Genomic DNA, 12579 nt, shown 5'->3' on the forward strand with positions numbered 1-12579 from the left:
TTAGGTCTGTCCTTTTGAAGCACCTTGTACACAAAGGCCTTATAGTTAGTCTTGCTCCCAAGAGGGGTCTGGCCTTTATAAGTAGTTGTATGCTCCCAATCCTGGTGCACAAAAGGTGCTTTATCCAGACTTTGTTTTTTTTTTTTTAATTTTTCTCTCTTTCTCTCTTATTATTCTTATTTTTAAATAAATAACATTTGAGTTCTAGACTACCAGCCAGGAACCACCTCCCTCTTGCCTGTTCTGACCCGGCCATATATTTAGTTCTTTTCATCCCTCTCCTTAAACTTTGTAGCCTCTCCATCTCCCTGTTTTTGCTGTCTTTATAAATACATGTAATGCTCTGAGTGGCAGGTCATGAATCCGCAGAGGCCCCCTGGACTTCGGGGTTCCCAGATACAATGTAGGAGCCTAGGCCCTAGAGTTTTGGGACACTCTGGCCTGTCCTGCTTCGGCCCCTCTGCCAGCCTCTGATCAACTTTGAGAAATGCTTAGGGAGCCATTGCCTGGAGCTGGTGGCAGCATCCTCCAGATTTCTGCTTTATCCAGTGCTCTGGGTAGACCAAGAACTGAAGATGCAAGCTGGGCCAGACTGCAGTTCTCGCTCCTAAGGTGGGGTTGGGAGTCTAGAAAGTTCTTTATGGACATAGTTGGCTTGGTTTTGAGGTCCTGTTGGACCCAACAGAACTGGATGGAGAACTGTCTCAAAGCCTGGCTCACTTCCTTAAAATGATCTTTTTCAGCCTCATCTTACCCATGGGAAAACCAAGGGAGGAACTGAAAAATGACCTGCTCGAAGTCCTGACTGAGAGTCTGACCTCCGGACTCGGAATCCCACGGGCAGCTTCTCTGCACACGTAATTCTTCCTCCTGCTTTCTTTGGTCTCTTCCCTTCGGAGCAGGGGTGGGGGGGGTGGGGGACACAGCTGTTGGAGCTCTGGGGGAGGGTGGAATGCTTATTAAGAACCCCGCTCCCCAGGCAGTGGTTCAGCGGGTGAACTCCTGACCCCCAGGCTGCTGCAGGAAGTGTGACATACTGGCTCCGGCTGGATTCTGAGGTCTGTGGGGAGAGGCAGACGAGCCGGATTGGATTCTTTCATCCAGGAGGTTAAAAATCTATAGGAATGGCAGAGCGAAAGCTGCTGATGCACTTCTCTCGGCTCCTGGAGGCCTGGGCTCCGCCGCAATGACATGTGAGCATCCGTGCGCCTGCGGCTAGGAGGGCCCTGGTGGGGGGCCGGTGGCCCGCAGAGGCTGCAGGTGTGGCCTCTGGGCCTCTGGGCCGCCGCTGGACACCTGCAGGCCAGGTGGCGGGTGCGACAGGTTGGAAGGGAGTGGGGCTGATCTATCCCGGCTCTGGGAGCCCCAAGCTCTTCTCCGGAACCTTGGCTTCTGCTTGGTAATCTCCTACGGGGAGACAGGGAGCCTGGTACATTCCTACGACTGCCTTGGAGCCAGGTGGGTCCTTAGATGGAAGGTTGGGCCCCAGATGCAGGAACCATTAGTGTTAAGTCTGCCCAGCCTCCCCCTACTCTTCTACCCTGTGCCTGTAGGGCTCTGTTGAGGTTTGCTCCCTGGTATCCATGCCCCTTTCTTTTTGGTAGCAGCATCTCGACTTCCTTTGGGGAAATCTCTTACCACCTGATGAGGGTGGGGCTGGCCTTAGCTCCAAGGTTCCAGGGTTGAGCCCTTGACGCCACACCCTACGGCTGCGGGGTGAAATCTGGTCCCGAGGTAAACTAAGGACACATGTAGTAGTGAGGGTTTTCCAGGTGAAGCTGTAGCAGTAGCAAATCAACCCCCGTGATTTCTTTACAACCACAGTATTTTTTTTTTTTTCTTAAATCCCCTCTCAACTACTGCTGTCTTCCTGCGGGGGTGACAAAACGGTAAGATCTAAGTCTAGGAAGCCACCCTTAAGGGATCCTGGCTTGGAATGAAGCCGCCACAGAGGAGAGCGGAATGGAGAGAGGCAGTTTCCTGATAACCTAGCGTTCGAGCACCTGGAGGTAGCCTAGATCCATTACCTGAGCAATACAGTGGCCCTGTTCTTTCCTCTTTCATTCCTCCCTCCCTTCCTTTCTTCCTTCCTTCTTTCCTTCCTTTTTCTTTCCTTATTGGGCTTAAGCCACTTTGAACTAGATTGCTGTTGCTTGAGCCAAAATAGGTCTAATGTGTAAGTCCAAACTCTCTTTTTCCTGCAGGCTGGTTCAAAACTCACCTTCTCCAAGATTAATGGCTCCTCTTTCTGATTCACTTATATTTTCAATGCTTCCTCAGAATTTATAACTTTTCTCTGCATGGCATCATTTAGTGCTTATTTATTTTTAAAAATGATTTTATTTAATTATTTGATGCACACAGACAGAGCATACACAAGCAGGGGGAGCGGCAGAGAGAGGGGGAAGCAGGCTCCCCACTGAGTAAGGAATCTGATGGCCAGGCTCGAGCCCAGGACTCCAGGATCATGACCTGAGACAAAGGCAGACACTTAACCAACTGAGCCACCCAGGCGCCCCTCATGCTTATTTATATATTGTCATTTTTCTCATACAGTTGTTTTTAAATATCCTTGATTAGGCTATTTTCTTTTTTTTTTTTTTAAGATCTTATTTATTTATTTGACAGAGAGAGATCACAAGTAGGCAGAGAGGCAGGCAGAGAGAGAGAGAGAAGGAAGCAGACTCCCTGCTGAGCAGAGAGCCCGATGCGGGACTCGATCCCAGGACCCTGAGATCATGACCTGAGCTGAAGGCAGCGGCTTAACCCACTGAGCCACCCAGGCGCCCGATTAGGCTATTTTCAAGTCAAGTCAAAAACAAAGATACTTACCAGGCTCTTCTGAGTAAATGGCATCGTGCTGAGTGGTGGGGTGGAGTGAGGGTAAGTCATTTGAAAATCACAATAGAACATCTGAATTGGATCAGAGATAAAACTCACGCATTTGGAAGGCCCATTCAAGCCAGAGGAGTCCAGGAAGGGGTGATGCCAGAGCCGGTGGCTTTGTCCTGGCTGCTGTCACAGTCTCAGGACTGGTTTGGAGGACCCTTACTTAGCCTCTGATGATTTGGAGAAGAAGGGCCTGTAAGCAGAGGGACAGGAGGGAGGGAGCCCAGCAGCCTGAATTGCCTCCCAGGCTCCCTCTCCTCAGTGGAGGAGAGTAATCTGTGAACTTTTGAAGCTGCCTCAACTGCAGAGGCAGGCCTTGTTCCCATGAGCTGTCAGGGAGTGTGAAAAGTCTGTAAGGTCTCTCTGGCTGAGTCAGCATGCTATCACCTTGCTCTGACCCAGAGCTCGGCAGGCCTGTTTCTTGATGACCAAGCCTTGACTGACTTCCACCTGGATCTCTTGCCCGATAGAAGAGTCTTGCTGGGTGTGGGGTCCTGTCTTGACCTGGGTCTCTGCAGGCGCTGAGCCCGGGGCTGAGTCTCTCCTGCTGGGCTCTATATGCTCTGCCTTGCCTTCTGCTTATTTCTGTCTATCCGGTTCTCCCTGACCCACCTGCCACTTTCCTGTTGGGCCTTCTGGGCTCTGGGCTTTGGGTGGTTCCCAGAAGCCCATTGCATCCAGACAGATCTGGCCAAGATGGGTTCTGGGGCTCAGAAAGCTCCCTCTGCCCCCTTCCAAATTGCCTCCATCTCTCTGAGAACTATCTGCTTCCCCCTGAGACCTGGGATTCAGGGAGAGGAACTGACCATCCCAAAGTCACTCGTGGGGCCTGCAGTTTTACCCAGAAATGTTGGTGAAACATTTTGAGATGAGAGGCAGCAGTTAACTATCCTTAAAACAGCAGAGAATGACTTTTCTTTCTGGTTTTGGAGAAATTGGAAGGGAAAGGCTTGGAATTCTATATGCTCAGGCTCAAAGCCCAGGCCTGACAAAAGCCCTTTCAGGATTGAAATAACTCTGCAGCTCCCAGCTTGGCCGCCCCTTTCTGGATACCAGCAGCACTTTCTCTTTGTCTGCAAACTGCTTGCTGGTGTTTGCAGAAGGGGTTCCTGCCGGCTGACTGTGTACTCTCGCGGCCCTGCAGAAGGCAACTTCCTAGGAAACCGGGCCTCTCATCCCACCGGGCCTCCCTGTTGTTTATCTTGTCTTCAGATGAGTCACTGCTTCTTGTGACTTATTGACAGGCCTGATGTGGCCCTGAGGAGAATCCAAAAGCTGCGGGTGGCCGCCAGGCCCCTTGGAGGAGTGCCTGTCTTGTGGAGGAGAGAAACTGGGACTAGGTCTCGGGGATTCCTGAGGTCAAGTCTCGGCAACTGCTGTTGCGACCTGGGGAAGTTGCTTAACTTCTGGGCATCTGTTTTCTTATCTGTAAAGGAGGAATAATAATTTCCATCTTCTGGGGGCATCATGTAACTCTCTCTTTTTCAAACCCCGGTCTAAATGTGGGAGTTGAGGAAAGATTTCCAGAGCCTGGGGCTACTCGCAAGGGTGCTGTCAAGCGGTCACTCGTGGTAGGTCATGGCCCCATGCACGCCACTCAATACCTTCCCTCCACAAGGCCAGCTTCTCAGCGATCCTTCTGCGGGCCTGCTTCCGGCCCCTGGGCCCTGGTGGGAGGCTGGAGATGGCGGTCCCCTACCCACTAGGTGTCTTCAATCATCTGCCCAGGTGTGTCCTCAGGACCAGTGAGCCTGTCGTGCCAGTCCACCAAGCAAAACCGCTCCTCACTGGGCTGGTGGCTGCGTGTGCTATTTCTTTCCTTTTAAATTTTAACTTTTAGCTAACTACTACCTATATATAGTTAAAAATTTTTAAACACAAGTTCTATTGGCAGAGACTCCTTTTTCCATCACTGGCACATGGCTTTCCAGAATAGAGATGGTTTTTTTCCAACCTCCCTTGCAATGAGGAGTGACCATGGGACTCAGTTCTGGCCAGTGAGGTTTACACAGAAGTGTTGTGTGGTCACGTCAGGGAAACATCCCGAAAAGACAATGGGGATACACCCTTTATCCATCCTGCTGGCAGGAATATGGATTTGATGGCTGGAGCTGGAGCAGTCATGTTGAACTATAAGGTGATCTTGAAACTGGAGGCCACGTGTGTGGTAGAGCAACAAGAAAGAGGAGCCAGAGTCTCTGCGAACTTTGTGGAGCAGCCCTGAGTTACTTATCTGCAGAATTTTACCTGGCACAGAAATGCATTTCTGGCTTAATGAAGGGATTTTGTTTTGCGTTTCTGTTTCTTTCTGCCAAACCGAATTCTAGCAGAGCCACGTTACCTGCCCCACTACTCCCCACCAACAACCCCTTGCTGTCCTTTAGCTTTTTCTTCCAGTACTTTCCTCCAGATGTCTGAATAATATGCCTCACTGCTATGACTTTGTTTTTCTGATTTTAGATATTATCTATGACTGCCGACTACAAAATATTTGTATTTAGCTCTCTTTCCTCATCCCCTAACCCTCAGCTGTCCTCACACACAGACTGCCCTCCTGCCCAGCCAGCCAGTACGGATTCTGGTTGAATCCATATAGATCGTGTATTTATCCATTGTTACCACCACGTAATTACCATTTGCCGCTGAGCCAGGTCTATACTTACAGGGAGGGTGCCATGATTACATTTTCTTATTAAATATAACTTTTTGCTTTTCATGGAATTAATGATGTACCTTTTTTGATTTGTTTAGTTTCCTTTCAAGACTTTATTGAGGAATAAAGCACACGTAGTGAGACATAAATATCTCAAGTGTCTGGCTTCATGTCTTTCACATACGATACACCTGTGACACAAGACCTATGACATCCCCAGAAAGTACCCTTGTGTCCCTGTCAGTTAGCACCTGCCTGTCCCTGCCCTCTCCCCGTAAGAGATAACCACTATTTCAAATTCTAACTCCATAGACTATTTTTTCTTCTTTTAAACCTTGTATCGCTAGATTCAGACCCGATGTATTCTTTTCTGGCTGGCTTCTTACCCTTCTTATGTTCTAAAGATTCATCCATGTGAACGTGTGTCTCTGTCATTCATTCCTTTCATTTACAACGCTGAGCTGTGTTCCTGTATTCCTTCCCTTTGTTTATCCATGGGCATTTGGGCTGGTTCCAGATTTTGGCAGTCAGGCATAAAGCTACTCTGAATATTCTTATACTACTATTTTTCTGGCTCTATGCACTCATTTCTGTGGACACATTCCTAGGAGTAGGGTTGCTGCCATAAGATGGACGGACGTTCATCTGTATAAAAAGTTGCCAGAGAGTTTATCGGTGTCACCATAGGCACCATTTGTGTCTCCGTGTGCAACATATGAGAAGGCCAGTTGCTTCACTGCCTTCTCAGCACTTGGGGTTGTCTGTCGTCCTTCATTTGATCAATTCTTCTGGGTGGAGAGTGATTACCGTTGTGGCCTTAATTTGCATTTTCCTAATGACTAATGTCCTTGGGGTCTTTTTCATGTGCTTATGAGCTAGCTGGACGTCGTCTTCTCTCAAACGCCTGTTCAAGTCTTTTGCTCATTTTTGGTTTGCTTAGTTTCTTGTAACTAATTTAACCATCACTCACTTATTCCTAAGCTCCCTCACAGTGCCTTGCAGTGATCACCTGTGGTCAACCTCTGTCCTCCGCTTCCCTCCCCACCGGACCCTTCTTATTGTCCTCTTGGGAAGTCCCTTCCCTTTCTCCTGTGCTAGATCTCAGCTTCCTGGATCTGATTATGTCTTTGTTCTCACTTTACTCCCTCATGTTGGTGGAGCACAGCCTCCGGGAGCTTCCTGTGGAAGGATATTTGAGAAGGAGATTTTTTGAGACTTTGCATGTTTTAAAAAATATCTGGATTGTACTCCCACTTAATTGATGATTGGACTGGATGTAGAATTACTTCCCTTAGCATGCTGAAGCCTTGGTCCTTTGTCGTCTGGCTTTCAAAACTGAGAAGTTTTGAGAAGTCCAAGTCCATGCTGATTCTTGATTCTTTTTATGTACCTCCTCCCCCTAAGAAGCTTCTGGGATTTTTCTCCTTTATTCCTAGGAGTTTAGAAATTTCACAAAAATGCGTCTTATGGGGCCGGTTTTCATTCACTGTCTAGGGTCCTCCTTAGGTCTTTTCAATCTGACGATTTATTTCCTTCAGTTCCATGTTCTTTCTTAGATAATTTTCTCCCTACCATTTCCACTGTTCCCTTATTCTGGAATTCCTGCTGTTTGGATGTTAAGTCTCTGAGACTAATCTCCTTTCTTATATTTTTTCTTCCATAATTCAACTCTTTCTGAGGGATTTTCCCAAATTGAGCTCCCAGGTAATTTATTGTATTTTTCATTTTTCTTGCGTCTATTTTAATTTCCTGGCACTCTGTTTTGGTTTTCTGAATGTGCCTCTTTGTATCCCCTTAGGAAATGGAATGACCATGAGTGGCTTGGATGCCTCCATGGGTGTAGGCAGGTGGTCTACGGGGGCCAGGCTCATCAAGTATGTTAGTGTTGTCCTGTCAGGACAACAGGAGTGGTGGGGACTGTGGGGAACTGGAAAGAGGACTTGGGATGGATCGGTGGATGTTTTTATTCTTAAAGACAAGCTGGAAATCTGTATGTTTATGGCTTGTATGTGCTGGCAACTAATCTGGCTTTTAAAAAAACCAGCATGTAACTCAAACCAAATACATGTAGGGCAATATTTGATCTGTGAGCCACGATTTTGTGAACCTCTAGTGTGGGCCTTCTAGGCTGAAAATTACTGTTAGATTCATTCTCTCATTTATTTCTCTCAGTAACCCTGTGAATAGCCCTTTTGCCCAAGGGCTGGCCATAGGTAGAACCTTTCTTAAGAACTGAGTACAGTGCCCTGCTTAAATGTGTTTTGAAAAGTGCTAGCAATGAAGCTGCGGCGGGAGAGCGAGGCCCAGGTCTCCCTGCAGTGCTCTGTAGCTAGCTCAGCCTCCTCCTGCCTCTCCTTTGGGGCCCATCTCAGTGTCCAGGCTGCTCTCAGCAGGACTGACCACACGAAGATAGGGGACCAAGCAGGCCATGCCTTCTCAACACAGCCCTCCTCTTGTGGTACTCATTGCTCTTTGGTCCCCATACCCTGGCTGACACTTTCTCAGAGCTTCTCAGTAGTCTTGCGCGGCCTTCCCTCTGTCCTCCCCCGCCATCCCTTGGCAGGTGGCAGGCCTGCGCTGTGGTCTGAGGCTCTGCCTGCCTGCTCCAGCTCCCGCCCGCTCTGCATGATCCTTCCCAGCCTTTTCCCAACAAATCTTTTGCACATTTAATTCCGTTTCTGCTTCCCCTAAATGACATAGCTTCTGAGGCCGCAGGCCCTGGAAACATATGTATTGAGGTTACTTCCATCTCTGCCTGTGGGTGTCTGTGTAGAAACCCAGAGGTTGGGAAAGGGCTCCTGGGACATTCATGCCCAGCAGGGAAGGGCCTCGAGAGAGCAGCTGGCCCCATTTCTTGGCAGAGCCATGACCACTAGGGGGCCAGAGGGCCCCCAAACCCAGGCCCCAGACCCCCTTCCCATGCTAGCTGTTGTTTGAATGGGTCAGAGGGATGGCTTCACTTCTTGAAGATTCTGGGATGATGTAGAATCTGGGGTGGGGGAGGAATTCTCTGCTGGTTCCCTATTTTCTGTCAGAATGTAGCCCATACTTAGCTGAACTCTTCCTCCCAGCCTCCCCTTTTCTGGAAATGTGAGTTTCCATGGAGTTCCATGCCCGTTCCATGCCCCGGAGGGGGTGGAACCCCATTGTGAACCCAGCCCTTACCAGATGACCCAGGGGAAGGGAGATGCAGAGCTGTGGCTTCTCTTTGTTCTCCCATCTCTTCTCATTATCACGGCTTGCTCTCCGCTGAATATTTTAAGATGAAGCTTTTGCAATCGGAGTCCTCTGACCTTGGCTGTTGGAGGGGATGGAGTTGTGTCACCCTCTGAGGAGGGCGCCTCCTTCCACCTCCCTCCCTTGAGGTGCCCCTGTTTCGTGGATGTGAGAGAACGAGGGAGGAGTCCTAGGGCTCTCCGGCCCCCTGCGGGGTGCCCGGGCCTGAGGTCATGTTCCACCCAACTCCTCTGTCACAGAACTGACTACATTATCCTTATCAAAAGTGTGGAGAAGCTTCTGCCTTGCTGGATGGCTTTTTAGCATCTTTCCTGAAGAGGTGGGCACTAGCCCCTGGGGACCACAGACCTGGCCGGCCCCGAGGACTCTTCATTTTCGTGGCGTTATTCTCGGTTTAGAAACCCTGGTGAGCTCTCAAGCTTTTTTGCAGATTCGCCCCACTTACCCTGAGAAGGCATTTGGACCCCATCCTGGGGCTCCATTTTGTTCCTTTGTGCCTTTCATCGTTTCGCTTTTTAAAAATACATTTCTCTTCATTTCAGCTGAGTCATTTTCCTCCTCCTCCTTCTCTTCTTCTTGACACTCCCGGGAGCCGGAAGGAACCCTGTCCCAAATCCTTGGCTCCACCAGGCCAGATCTTTTCCAAATGTCAAAGTCTCAGGAGCCTTGGCACGGAGCAGAGCAGAGTGGGCTCTGGCCCTGAATCTTCTCTCTCCCTCATATCTGTCAGTCTCTGCTTTCCTTTCTCATTAAGGAGGTTTATGAGCTGGCTTTTTTGTGGGTACCTTGCCTTGAGGTTTGCAGACAGAGCCTGGCAGGAAGGCCCTCCACTCCCCTAGCCTGGTCCTGCCCCTGTCTGGCTAAGCATGCCCTTTGGAGTTCCCCTGGGAACTCACGTCTGGGAGGAGGTGAAGCTGCTTTTTGGTCACTGTCACATCTAGGGAGAGGCTGGACCTTGCTCAGGGTCCCCACCTGATTGCGGTTGGTCTTGGGCTCTCATGCCTGGCTCAGGCAGGTTCCCACCCTGCAAAGCTGCCCTCCCCCCCACCCCCCGTCCCCAATCCTGGCCACAAAAGGCTTTGTAGCTGCTTCTGAGAGCCACCAGGACAGTGGAAAGGTTGGGTAGCCCATCTCATCTGGACTCTTGGCTGTAGCAGGGGGAGTTTTCCCAAATGCAGGAAAAATTATACCCACCATTTGCAGGACAGGTCATGGTCTTCAAAGCATTTCCTATGTATCGTGACCCTTGTACAGCTCCAAATACTTTGTCCTCACTGACCCCTGTGAGGGAAGCAGGTGAGCTGTTAGTTTCCTTATTTTGTGGCTGAAGAAAGTTTAACTAATTTACCAAAATCTCAGGGCCAGTCCTGATTTATGTTTCTCAGTTGTTATTAAAAGAGAGAGTGAGAGAAAGGGATTTACCTAGTGCAAGAAAGGGAAGAGTGGTATTCTTCTGTCTCCTGATTCCAAAATTACAGGCTTCTCAGGGATTTTCAATTTTTATGTCCGCTCACCGATTCTATGACATGTGGGTGCCCCTTACAAGGAGAGAAGGTCATATTTACTTTAGAAGTGTGTTGAATTTTGTCTGATTTGACAGCTCGGCACCCTTTTAGACATTCATTCATTCATTCATTCACTCTGTGCAATGGCTGGCTGCTGGGCAGACATGAAATTTTGTACAAGTGACATGGTCTCATCTCTCATGGCATTTGGATCCTGGGGTGGTTACAAAACCAAGGATGAAATAAAAATCCTAGCTTGGGGTTGAAGAGAGTGCTGGCAATGTTCTCTAAATTCTCTTATGGCAGCCTGTCCGTGTCTGTCACCCTGACAGAGCCCTGCTTTGAGAAGACCTGGGGGATGAGGGGCCAATGGAAAGACAAGAGAGGGAGGCCAGGAGCCCCTGAGCCACCATTCTGACGGGGCCACCAGGGAAGGGGACCCTCCAGCCCTGCTTGCCCCAGCGGATGTCAAGTGGATAAGAAACTGACCACCTGACTGAGCCCTTTCTGAATTTCTAACCCACAAAATGGGGAGCAAAAAAAGTGATGGTTTTAATTTGTCTGTTTCAGAGGTAGCTTGTCGACATAGCAGTCGACCACTAGGGCAGAATTCTAGGTCCTGATCATCTATCCTGCACAAAGCCATCTTTGGCACGCTTGGTCCTTTGCTGACTCAGGAAGGCCAGCAGGCGGACGTTCGCCGTCCTTGTTAGCAGGCCGTTTTTTGTGTACGTGGGCAATCCCCTTAACTTGAAGAACCATAGAAAATCCGGGGAGCCAACTAAGGAGAAATGGAACCAGCTGCTTCTCCTCTGCACCCGATGAACGATTGCCCTGCCTCTGAGCACTCCTCGGGGGAGCTCTTCTTGTCCCTCCCAGTTTTCGTTCACCTGGGCAGACTCGCTGGTACATGGCGGCTGGGGGGCTGCATGCCCTCAGGAGCCACGAGGCTTGGGTTCTGTTGAGCAAGCGTCAGGGTTTATCCTGGTGGGCCCATTTCAAGCATAAACTTAGGTTGGCTTTGTGGGTTTTTTTTTTTTTTTTTTTTTTTCGTTCTCTTCAGGGAGTGACTTTGTGTGTGTGTGTGTGTTCTTTTTGGGGAGTGAAAACAACAGAGTTGCTTATGCAAGCGGCAACGCATGACTCCTAGCCCAAGGCTTCTGTTGCTCTTTTCTTCTCTTCTCCGCCCACAAAAAATAATTTCACATGAAACCTGTGCTCTGGCCAAGGCTTGTCCCCTCCTCAGCAGGGGGCTTTCTCTTTTGTTGACTTTAAAACAAATTCAGATTTCTGTCTCCAGATTTTGGGGCGCATAGCTCCAGCTTCCTTTGGAAGCTTTGATTAAATACCAGCATACTTGGAAGCCCTTCTGCCTTCTTCCTTCTACAGTCTCATAATTTCTGGACGGATGGATTGGAGCTGGCCCAAGGGTTGGGAGCAGGGAGCCAGCTGCCATGTTTGAACGTGGTGTGTTTCACCCACCTTTTCACACCTGGGCGGGAGACACTGCAAGTTAAACTGAGCAGAGTGAGCCCTGGGATGGGTTGGTGTACCATCTCTAGAGCTCGCTGGCCTTGGACAAGCTCCAGACATATTAAGATGCCTTTGAGCCTCAGTTTCTCCATGTGCAAAATGGGGTTCCAAATAGTGCCGGTAGAACACACGGGGGGGGGGGGCACACGATAGATTCACATGAAATCGCAGGTGTCATGAGGAGGGTGATGATGGCAGTGATGATTTCAAGGGAGCCCGGCTTCTCAGACAGAGCTGGCAACTGGGTGGGCTTAGCAGACAGAACTCTAGCCACAAATTCACAAAAGCCAGCTTCTCCCCCAAAGTTTCCCGCAGCTGCACCCGAGAACCTTCGAAAAATCACCTACATTTGGGGCGCCTGGTTGGCTCAGTGGGTTAAAGCCTCTACCTTCAGCTCAGGTTATGACCCCAGGGTCCTGAGTTCGAGCCCCACATCGGGCTCTCTGCTCAGCGGGGAGCCTGCTTCCCGCTTTCTCTCTGCCTGCCTCTCTGCCTCCTTGTGATCTCTGCTTGTCAAATAAATAAATAAAATCTTAAAAAAAATTATCTACATGCACAGAAAAGTGATGAGACTCCGTGATTCTTCTGCTTTCCCTTATCTGAACCAAAATTTGAGCCTTTGCTGAGAGGAAAGGTGAGGGCAACAATTTTCCTTTCTGTTCTAAAGCAGAGCTCCTCAGAGGTGCTATAAATATAAGAGTATAATTATTCTTTCTCTGAGCCTCATGTAAAATGGGAATAATACTCATTAGCTTAAATCAA

The 12579-nt window shown here is 49.2% G+C and overlaps 1 protein-coding gene across 1 annotated transcript in view; it reads left to right on the top strand.

Annotated features, from left to right (window-relative positions):
• The window catches only part of BNIP1 (BCL2 interacting protein 1), a 142762-nt gene that overhangs the window by 121658 nt on the left and 8525 nt on the right, over window positions 1-12579 (top strand). The gene's annotated exons all lie outside the window — the stretch shown is intronic.

This window comes from Mustela lutreola, chromosome 5 (genome assembly GCF_030435805.1).
Source record: "Mustela lutreola isolate mMusLut2 chromosome 5, mMusLut2.pri, whole genome shotgun sequence".
In the NCBI taxonomy this organism is placed as follows: Eukaryota; Metazoa; Chordata; class Mammalia; order Carnivora; family Mustelidae; genus Mustela; species Mustela lutreola.